Here is an 8,718-nt window from a genome sequence, read left to right as displayed (position 1 = left end):
CCCTCAACTACCCCACCTATGATAAAGAGCTTTATGCCTTAATAAGAGCCCTCCAAACTTGGGAACATTACCTTGTTTCCAAGGAATTTATCATTCATAGTGATCATCAATCACTTAAGTAGATTAGAGGGCAAAGAAAGTTAAACAAGAGGCATGCAAAATGGGTAGAGTACCTAGAGAAATTTCCATATGTTATCAAATACAAAAAGGGAAAAACAAATGTGGTAGCTGATGCCCTCTCTAGGAGACACACATTGTTTTTCTCCCTAGGAGCTCAAATTTTAGGATTTGATAATATTAGGGACTTGTATGCTTTAGATGAACATTTCTCTCCCATTTACAAGAGTTATGGGATAAAGGCCCAAGATGGATTCTATTTGGCTGAGGGGTATTTGTTCAAAGAGGGAAAGCTTTGCATACCCCAAGGATCCATTAGGAAATTACTTGTGAAAGAGAACCATGAGGGTGGGCTCATGGGCCACTTTGGGATAGACAAGACCCTTGTCTTACTCAAAGAAAATTTTTATTGGCCCCATATGAAGAAAGATGTCCATAAGCATTGCACTAGGTGTGTGGCTTGTTTACAAGCCAAGTCTAGGGTGATGCCTCATGGGCTATACACACCCTTACCCATCCCCTCTGCACCTTGGGTAGACATTAGTAAGGACTTTGTCCATGGGCTTCCTAGAACCCAAAGAGGTGTAGACTCTATCTTTGTGGTGTTGGATAGGTTTAACAAGATGGCACACTTTATACCATGCCACAAGGTGGATGATGCTTCCCACATCTCAAAACTCATTTTCAGGGAAGTTTTGAGACTCCATGGTTTGCCTAGGACCATTGTGTCAGATAGAGATGCTAAGTTCCTTAGCCACTTCTAGAAAACCTTATGGGCTAAGCTAGGAACTAAACTTCTTTTCTCTACCACTTGTCATCCACAAATTGATGGGCAAACAGAGGTAGTGAATAGGTCTTTATCCACCCTTTTAAGGGCTCTTTTGAAAGGCAACCATAAGTCTTGGGATGAGTATCTTCCTCATGTAGAATTTGCCTACAACAGGGGGGTTTGATGTGCCATCATTTTCTTCTATTTTCTAAACCCTTTTTGCACCATTTTAATTACTGATTGGTCTTAATTGTCAATTAATTAGGCAGTTTTATTATTTGGGCTCATTTAGCTAATTTGATGTTTCTAGTTTAATTTCAGGAATTAATGAAACATCGGGCTTAATCCGGATTTTGGTTGTGGACTTGAAGAGGGCAAATAAAGCAGCGCTTACCTTAGTTAATTTCTAATTAGGAAATTTCGCAATTTTATTTTATGTGGTTCAGTGTTTATTTTGTTTTGGGTCAAAGTATGTAATAGGGCCCAGTGACTTTGAGTGACTCTTTTTAAATAGCAGCCTTGGGATTCGTGCAAGGCTATTCTGTTATGTTATTCATTATTCAGAGCTTTGTTTAGGTTTTTACGTTTTTCTGCTTGAATGCTACTGTTTCGTTCTTAATGCAATTTTCCATTTTCTGCTTCTAATAACAATTCCGTTCTTGTTTCTTCTTCTACTTTCATTTACGTTTCTGCTTCATTTATGTTTCTGCTTCATTTACGTTTCTGCTTTTAGTTTCAGTTGGGTTTTCTGTTTGAATTTATGGAAGGCTAGATTTTCTGGTGTTGTTTCCTTTCGAGGACGAAGCCCAACTCTCTTTGAGGTTTCGTTTATAATGTGGCTTCCTGGCAGTTTCCCCTTCACCAATTAACCCAAATTCGTGAACATTAATCAGTGCACGCTTCGTGTTCGATTAATTGCCTCTGAGCCTAACTTGCGTTCATGCTTAATGGACGAAGGGTTAACTGGTGTATGTGTTGCCTAATCACATATTGACAACCCTAAGTTGATTTTCGCTTAGTAAATTGAAATAGGGTTGGACTAAGTGGTTAACTGTTAGGGACGAATTCTCCATAACCCAGGATAAGAGAATGGCTTCTGAATCAGAGGAAACAACCCATTTTTAATATTAGTAGTTTCGTATTCCAATTTACTTGTTCTGTCCTTTAAATGACAAACAAACAAACACCCCCCCCCCCAATCGTTACTGTTACTGCAAGTATATTATGAACATTTGGTTTATCATTGCTCGTTGGGAAACGACCTAGGATCACTTCCTAGTTACTGCATTTTCATGTTTATTTGATTAGGGTATGGCCTCGATCAAATTTGGCACCGTTGTCGGGGAGCAGTGTCCTAAGGTTCATAATAGCTAGTGTTGTGTGTTTAATTCTTTCGTGTTTTATGTTTAATTGTTAGTATTGTGTTAGTATGTGTGTTACTGTTGTTTAATGTCCTGGTATTTTGTTTAGTGTGTGTTCTGTTTCAGTTTTCCTATTAAGCGCTTCCCCTATTTCAGTTTTGGGTGTTTTGCTGTGAATAATGTTTTGCGACGGACTTAGCGACCACTTTTGCTTGCGGCAAAACAGAGTAGTAGTAGAAATCATGTAGCGACGGATTTTAGCGACCACCCATGCTGAATTATTTTGGATTTTTTGTTTTAGTAGCTAGGGTTGTTATTTTTGGCTGAATTTTTTTGTGGTAACTTATTTCAATCCATATTTTGTGGGAAAAATAGCTAGAGCCTTTAGTTTGGTCAGATTTGAAAGTTCCAAAAAAGTAGCTAATTTTGTGTTTGTCAAAACTTCAAACGGCCATAACTTTTGCTCTGCTTATCAGAATCGCAATTATTATATATGTATTTGGGGAAGAAAAAAATTTCCTACGCCATGGCAGCCAGCCTGCTGAGGTCTCCATCGTCCAAAAATAGTGATTCTGTCAAAAGTTTTATATTTTTCAAGTTTTATTCACTTATTTTTCTTAACCTACCATTTTTAGTTTCCATAGTTAAACTTTGAATTTTTGCCTGAAATTTTTTGTGCTATCTTCTCATCATTTTATAAGGTTTCTCACAAAATTTCAAGTCATTTGGATATCATTTGAGGGTAGATGTAGTTCAAACCTACACCTTTATTTACATGGCAAGGCAACTAGTTGTGTATGCTGAATGTAGTGTATGACTAGAGGCAATCCATCTGACTTACAACCCTTTGATCCTGAGATAGATAGGACATTTCATAGATTAGTTAGGCATCATTTTATACCTTTTGATCATCCTGAGCATTCCATTACTGGTGAATCTATGCATTCTGTTATTGGTGATTTTGAACATCCTGATTTTGAACATCCTGATTTTGAGCATTATAATTTTGAGCATTCTGATTCTGAGCATTCTGATTTTGAACATTCTGAGAACATGGCAAAACCTCCACACCGTGAGAGGACTCTAAGGGAAATGGCTGCACCTGATTTCACCTACGAAAGCTTGTGCATCCAATACCCTGATGAGGATGTCCCATATGTTCTCAAAACTGGACAGATTCATTTGCTTCCAAAGTTTCATGGCCTTGCAGGTGAAGACCTGCACAAACATTTGAAGGAATTTCATATTGTCTGCTCCACCATGAAACCCCCAGATGTCCAAGAGGATCACATATTTCTGAAGGCTTTTCCTCATTCTTTAGAGGGAGTGGCAAAGGACTGGCTGTATTACCTTGCTCCAAGGTCCATCACTAGCTGAGATGACCTTAAGAGAGTATTCTTAGAAAAAAATTTCCCTGCTTCCAGGACCACAGCCATCAGGAAGGATATCTCAGGTATTAGACAACTCAGTGGAGAGAGCCTGTATGAATACTGAGAGAGATTTAAAAAACTATGTGCCAGTTGCCCTCACCATCAGATTTCAGAGCAGCTGCTTCTCCAATATTTTTATGAAGGACTCAGTAATATGGAGAGAAGTATGATAGATGCTGCCAGTGGTGGAGCCCTTGGAGACATGACCCCTTTTGAAGCCATAAATTTAATTGAGAAGATGGCTTCCAACTCCCAGCAGTTTAGCGCCAGAAATGATGCTATAGTCATTAGAGGAGTGCATGAGGTAGCTACAAACTCAGCTGCATCATCTAAAACTAAGAAGCTTGAAGGCAAACTGGATGCATTGGTTAACTTGGTAACCCACTGGCCTTGAACCAGAAATCTGTACCTGTCGCAAGGGTCTGTGGTTTGTGCTCCTCTGCTGACCACCATACAGACCTTTGCCCTTCCATGCAGCAACCTGGAGCAATTGAGCAGCCCGAAGCTTATGTTGCAAACATTTACAATAGACCTTCTCAAGCTTATGTTCCATACTTCTCATAGAAGATGTCTTAGTTAGAGTTGGTGAACTGATTTTCCCTGTTGATTTTTATATTTTGAATATGGAGGATGGGTTTTCTCAAGGATCAGTTCCCATCATTCTAGGCAGACCCTTTATGAAAACTGCTAGAACTAAGATAGATGTATATGCAGGCACACTATCCATGGATTTTGGTGATATAACTGTTCATTTTAATATTCTGGATGCTATGAAATACCCATCTGAAGATCTTTCTGTATTTCGTGCTAAAATAATTGAACATGTTGTTGATGAATACATGACTGATCTTTACTCTAATCTGCATGCCTCTCACTCTTCATGCATTGAGTCTGAAATTGTACTTGATCATATGTCTGAATTTGACGCTGAGAGTGAATCTGAAAGTGATATTGATTGCATGTCTGGTGGTGGTGTTTTACCTCTCGAGATTGATTTTATAAAGTCAGATAGGACTAACCATGTTTCAGGAAGTACACATACCTCTGACTTTCTTTATGAGGTACAGGCTGAGAAACCATCTCCTTCTACCACTATCCAGCCGACCACACCAGAATTGAAGCCTCTGCCATCAAATTTAAAATACGCTTACTTGGATGATAGCAAAATTTTTCCAGTGATTATATCTGCCTCCCTTGTTGATGAGCAAGAGGAGAAGTTGTTGTCTGTTCTCAAGAAGCATAAGAAGGCTATAGGCTAGACCCTGGCGGACATTCCTAGTATTAGCCCATCCACATGTATGCATCGAATAAATTTAGAGCATGGAGCTAAACCAGTAAGACAGCCACAGAGAAGACTTAACCCGATGATTCTTGATGTAGTGAAGAAGGAGATAACCAAGCTTTTGCAAGCTGGAATCATTTATCCTATCTCCGACAACCAATGGGTGAGTCCCGTCCAGGTAGTCCCGAAGAAGACCGGCCTCACAGTGATCAAAAATGAGAAGGAGGAGCTGATTCCTACTCGGGTGCAGAACAGTTGGAGAGTCTGCATTGACTATAAGAGGCTGAACTAGGTTACCAAAAAGGACCATTTTCCCCTGCCATTCATTGACCAGATGCTTGAACGCCTGGCAGGTAAATCTCACTACTGTTTCCTTGATGGTTTTTCTGGTTATATGCAAATTACTATTGCTCCTGAGGATCAGGAAAAGACCACATTCGCCTGCCCCTTAGGCACTTTTGCCTATAGGAGGATGCCTTTCGGCCTGTGCAATGCCCCTGGTACCTTCCAACAGTGCATGATTAGTATTTTCAGTGATTTCTTAGAAAATTGCATAGAGGTGTTTATGGATGATTTCACTGTGTATGGATCCTCTTTTGATGGTTGTTTGGATAGTTTGGAAAAAGTTTTGAATAGACGCATTGAAACTAACCTTGTTCTAAATTTTGAAAAATGTCATTTTATGGTTGAGCAAGGTATAGTTTTAGGCCACATTATTTCCAATAAGGGTATTGAAGTAGATCCTGCAAAAATTTATGTTATTTCACAATTGCCTTACCCCTCTTGTGTGCGAGAGGTGCGATCTTTTCTTGGTCATGCAGGATTCTACAGGCGCTTTATAAGGGATTTTAGCAAAGTAGCCCTTCCACTGTCCAACTTGTTGCAAAAGGAGGTGGAGTTTGACTTTAATGACAGATGCAAAGAGGCTTTTGATTGCCTCAAAAGAGCGCTGACTACCACCCCCATCATCCAGGCACCCGATTGGACAGCCCCTTTTGAGCTTATGTGTGATGCATCAAATTATGCATTGGGGGCTGTCCTTGCTCAGAAAATTGATAAATTGCCCAGGGTGATATACTATGCTTCTAGGACTTTAGATGCTGCCTAAGCGAATTATACTACTACTGAGAAGGAGCTTCTAGCCATAGTTTTTGCTCTTGAAAAATTTCGATCTTATTTGCTTGGTACCCGCATTATTGTTTATACTGACCATGCAGCTCTAAAGTACTTGTTGAAGAAGGTTGATTCTAAGCCTAGGTTGATCCGATGGATGCTCTGGCTCCAAGAGTTTGACTTGGAGATTCGTGATAGGAGCGGAGCACAAAATTTAGTTGTTGATCATTTGAGTCGGATCGAACATGTAACGGATGCGGATTCACCCATTCGGGATGATTTCCCGGATGATCATTTGTATATATTGTATAGTATTTCCGACTCTCTTTCTACTCCCTGGTTTGCTAACATTGTCAATTATTTAGTTGCTTCTATTTTTCCTCCCTTAGCATCTAAGGCCCAAAAAGATAAAATTAAAAGTGATGCTAAGCATTTTATTTGGGATGACCCCTACTTGTGGAAATTGTGCAGTGATCAGGTCATTAGACGGTGCATTCCAGATCATGAGACTGACTCAGTCCTGCAGTTCTGTCATTCTTCCGCACCGGGAGGTCATCTGGGTGTTCAAAGGACAGCTCGCAAAGTGCTTGATTGTGGTTTTTATTGGCCCACCATCTTTAAAGATGCGTGGAAGATCTGTAGCACTTGTGAGCAGTGTCAGAGAGCAGGAAATACACTTACATGGCGACAACAAATGCCTCACCAACCTATGCTATTCTGTGAGGTATTTGGGTCAATTCTGTGTGCATGTACGACTTTGCATGTTTTTCTTTGAATTATAGGATATGTTCAAGAAATGGGTAATTGTTTTGAAAATAAAAGTTCTTGACATTTTGTGACTTGAAATCCTTGATTCTCCTCTACATGTCATGATAGTTTTGAAAGTGATGATTTTACCTTTGTGAGAATTTGAGCCTTCCATCATCATAATCATTTGGTGTGTTTTGCCCCATTGATTGCTTGCACAATAGCCTTGGCTAGATTCTTGTTGATGCTTCCTAATTCACATGCATATTTGGAAATGATTGAGGCAAGTTTGTTCTCATAAGCTTCTAGCCAAATGGACTTACCTTGAATTAATTCCTTTGATAGCCCTTTTGAGCCTTGTTTCCCTTTCTTTGTTTTGAAGCTCACTACAAGCCTTAAATGAAAAACCATGATATCACCATATCCTTAAGGAATTTTGGAGCTTTGAAATTGTTTTGGGAATAAGTGTGGGGGTTTTTGTTCATTGGATAACATGTTTTGTTGGCTATGCTTCATGATGTATTTTGGGCCATACTTGATGTACATTGTATATTGGTTAAATGTTGGACATGCTGAATAAGATGTTGTTTCTCAAAGGCTACGTACGTAAAGAAAAAAAACCAAATAAAAAAGAAGAAAAAGAAAAGCAATAAAGTTGAGTGAATAAGACCTTAAATGACAAAAGAATGATGAGACTCTTGGTTCTACTCTTTATGTTTAAATTTTATCTTTACTTCTTTTTATTTTCTTATTTTTTCTTAATATACACTTATTCCCCATTGCTCCTCTATTCCTTTGGGATTCAGCCACTTATTCCATATTTTTCCATACCTTGTCCTTGGCCCCATTACAACCTTAAAAGACCTTTTGATCCTCATGTGCTTGTGTTTATGGGTTGATTGTCAATTTTAGAATCTTGCCAAGTTTATGTGGTGTTTGTTTTCATGGGTGCTTTGAGGGTAAATAGTAGCCTAGACACTTGAGAGATAGAGTGTATATCTTGTGAGGCTTTATCACTTTTCATTCTTGAGCTGATTAACTATTTTGCCATGATTGGGTTGCTTGGATGATTTTCATAAATGTCTTGACTTTTCGGATCTCCTTATGTTAGATGTTACCCATTCCTTTCATTCCTTGATGTTCATTGAGAAATATGTGAATGTTTTCGTTTGTCTCTCTTTGATATCCTTGGACTTTGTTCTTTGTTTCATTTTTCCCAGGAGTGAAAAAGGCTAAGTATGTAGGGTTTTGATGTGCCATCATTTTCTTCTATTTTCTAAACCCTTTTTGCACCATTTTAATTACTGATTGGTCTTAATTGTCAATTAATTAGGCAGTTTTATTATTTGGGCTCATTTAGCTAATTTGATGTTTTTAATCTAATTTCAGGAATTAATGAAACATTGACCTTAATCCGGATTTTGGTTGTGGACTTGAAGAGGGCAAATAAAGCAGCGCTTACCTTAGTTAATTTCTAATTAGGAAATTTCGCAATTTTATTTTATGTGGTTCAGTGTTTATTTTGTTTTGGGCCAAAGTATTGTAATAGGGTCCAGTGACTTTGAGTGACTCTTTTTAAATAGCAGCCTTGGGATTCGTGCAAGGCTATTCTGTTATGTTATTCATTATTCAAAGCTTTGTTTAGGTTTTTACGTTTTTCTGCTTGAATGCTACTGTTTCGTTCTTAATGCAATTTTCCATTTTCTGCTTCTAATAACAATTTCGTTCTTGTTTCTTCTTCTACTTTCATTTACGTTTCTGCTTCATTTACGTTTCTGCTTTTAGTTTCATTTGCATTTTCTGTTTGAATCTATGGAAGGCTAGATTTTCTGGTGTTGCTTCCTTTCGAAGACGAAGCCCAACTCTCTTTGAGGTTTCGTTTATAATGTGGTTTCCTAG

At 38.6% G+C, this 8,718-nt stretch overlaps 1 non-coding gene across 1 annotated transcript; it reads right to left on the bottom strand.

The window, feature by feature from the left end:
- Positions 1-3,678: 3,678 nt before the first annotated feature.
- LOC113000330 (small nucleolar RNA R71) lies at positions 3,679-3,785 on the bottom strand. The gene has a single exon (XR_003265620.1). It is a non-coding gene; the product is annotated as a small nucleolar RNA R71 (small nucleolar RNA).
- Between the last annotated feature and the right edge of the window lie 4,933 nt (positions 3,786-8,718).

The sequence above is a fragment of the Glycine max genome, chromosome 18 (assembly GCF_000004515.6).
Source record: "Glycine max cultivar Williams 82 chromosome 18, Glycine_max_v4.0, whole genome shotgun sequence".
NCBI classification, from domain to species: domain Eukaryota; kingdom Viridiplantae; phylum Streptophyta; class Magnoliopsida; order Fabales; family Fabaceae; genus Glycine; species Glycine max.
The sequence above is the reverse complement of the archived record's forward strand: the minus strand, read 5'-3'. Positions and strand labels throughout refer to the sequence as shown.